Here is a 2500-nt window from a genome sequence, read left to right on the forward strand (position 1 = left end):
CCGAGCCTCACCAAGGCCGTCCCATGGCGTCCCGTGCTGTCCCATGCCGTCCCGAGCCTTACCAAGGCCGTCCCATGGCGTCCCGTGCTGTCGCATTTTGTCCCGAGCCTTAGTAAGGCCGTCCCATGCGCGTCCCGTGCCGTCCGAGCCTCACCAAGGCCGTCCCATGGCGTCCCGTGCTGTCCCATGCCGTCCCGAGCCTTACCAAGGACGTCCCATGACGTCCCGTGCCGTCCGAGCCTCACCAAGGCCGTCCCATGGCGTCCCGTGCTGTCCCATGCCGTCCCGAGCCTTACCAAGGACGTCCCATGACGTCCCGTGCTGTCGCATTTTGTCCCGAGCCTTACTAAGGCCGTCCCATGCGCGTCCCGTGCCGTCCGAGCCTCACCAAGGGCGTCTCATGGCGTCCCGTGCCGTCGCATTTTGTCCCGAGCCTTACTAAGGCCGTCCCATGCGCGTCCCGTGCCGTCCGAGCCTCACCAAGGCCGTCCCATGGCGTCCCGCGCTGTCCCATGCCGTCCCGAGCCTTACCAAGGACGTCCCATGACGTCCCGTGCTGTCCCGAGCCTTACTAAGGCCGTCCCAGGCCGTCCCGAGCCTTACCAAGGCCGTCCCATGGCGTCCCGTGCTGTCCCATTTTGTCCCGAGCCTTACTAAGGCCGTCCCATGCGCGTCCCGTGCCGTCCGAGCCTTACCAAGGCCGACCCATGCCTTACCAAGGTCGTCCCATCGATCTCGGAGAAAGTACATCATAACATCGGAATACACCCCGACATCGATATCGGAGAAAGTACATCATCATAACATCGGATCGGATGCGTATCCGTCCAAGTGCCATCGACACTTCGAGAAGTTCGGACCTAGCTTCCTAGCATGTTGATGCGTCGGTGCTAATGGGGACATAAAGATCCCACGACGTTCCGAACGGAAGTAGCCGAAGTGTTCCGTGCGTGTGAACTCCATTGTCCCATGTGCCGGCTCTTGACTCCTAAGATGTCCCATGTGAAGGCCCTTCATGGCTAAGAATGTCCCGTGCAGCGTCCCTTGATGATCCCCATAAGGTGTCCCATGTGCGTCCCATGCCGTGCCCAGCCTTACCAAGGCCGTCCCATGCTGTCCCATGCGCGTCCCGTGCCGTCCAAGCCTCACCAAGGCCGTCCCAGGCCATCCCGAGCCTTAGCAAGGCCGTCCCGTGCTGTCCCATGCCGTCCCGAGCCTCACCGAGGCCGTCCCGTGCCTCACCAAGGCCGTCCCGAGCCTTACCAAGGCCGTCCCGTGCTGTCCCATGCCGTCCCGAGCCTCACCAAGGCCGTCCCGTGCTGTCCCATGCCGTCCCGAGCCTCACCAAGGCCGTCCCGTGCTGTTCCATGCCGTCCCGAGCCTTACCAAGGCCGTCCGATGCGCGTCCCGTGCTGTCCCATCCGTCCCGAGCCTTAGCAAGGCCGTCCCATGCGCGTCCCATGCCGTCCCGAGCCTTAGCAAGGCCGTCCCATGCGCGTCCGATGGGATTCCCGAGCTTTACCAAGGGCGTCCCGTGCTGTCCCATGCCGTCCCGAGCCATAGGGACGCTGTCCCGTGCGCGTCCCGTGCTGTCCCATGCGCGTCCCCTGCTTTGGCTCGGCTGGCCCGTGCATTCTATGGGGTCGTGGGACATTTCGAAATCCACCCGGGCCATTTCGACTCTCTCTTCATTTATACTATTGAGGTATTATTTATGAATTATTGGAGAAAAGAAACGGAAGAAAATATTTTTTTTTCTATTTTTTATGAATTTTCCGGTGTTTATTCACTTAAAAATTCATAGAAAAATAAATATTTATCGGAATCGCTATTATAATATATCAAAAAATTCCTTGCGAAAAGGCCTTTCCAACGAGTATAAGTTTGCTGGATTCCGACGAGTAACGAAGGAGTAAAGGCCCAGTATGCTTGGTTAAAAAATTGATGTTTCCTTGTGAAAATAGGCAAAACAATAACTTTGCACTATAAGGGGGAGGGTTGAGCTCCTTCCCCAGAGCGTGCACAGCACTTGTGCTGGCACGTTCCCTAGTGCTCGCCAAGCACCATAGGGCATCCAAAGGGCAAAGCCGAGCCTACTACATGATGGGAAGCTTCTAATATGTCGGAATACGAAGAGATTTCGTGCGACCCGAAGCTCGGCTCGGGCGTCCCGGCCTGTCCCGAGCTGTGCCGAGCGCGTCCCAGGCCGTCCCGAGCCAAGTCTCGGGCGTCCCAGGCCGTCCCGAGCCAAGTCTCGGGCGTCCCAGGCCGTCCCGAGCCAAGTCTCGGGCGTCCCAGGCCGGCCCGAGCAAAGTCTCGGACGTCTCAGGCCGTCCCGAGCTGTGTCGAGGCCGTCCCAGGGCGTCCCGAGCTGTAGCGAGGGCGTCCCAGGCCGTCCCGAGCCACGTCCCGGGCGTCCCAGGCCGTCCCGAGCCAAGTCTCGGACGTCCCAGGCCGTCCCGAGCAAAGTCTCGGACGTCCCAGGCCGTCCCGAGCAAAG

The sequence above is a fragment of the Eschscholzia californica genome, unplaced genomic scaffold (genome assembly GCF_041429995.1).
Source record: "Eschscholzia californica isolate CP2 unplaced genomic scaffold, dmEscCali1.0.p SCAF_3, whole genome shotgun sequence".
In the NCBI taxonomy this organism is placed as follows: Eukaryota; Viridiplantae; Streptophyta; class Magnoliopsida; order Ranunculales; family Papaveraceae; genus Eschscholzia; species Eschscholzia californica.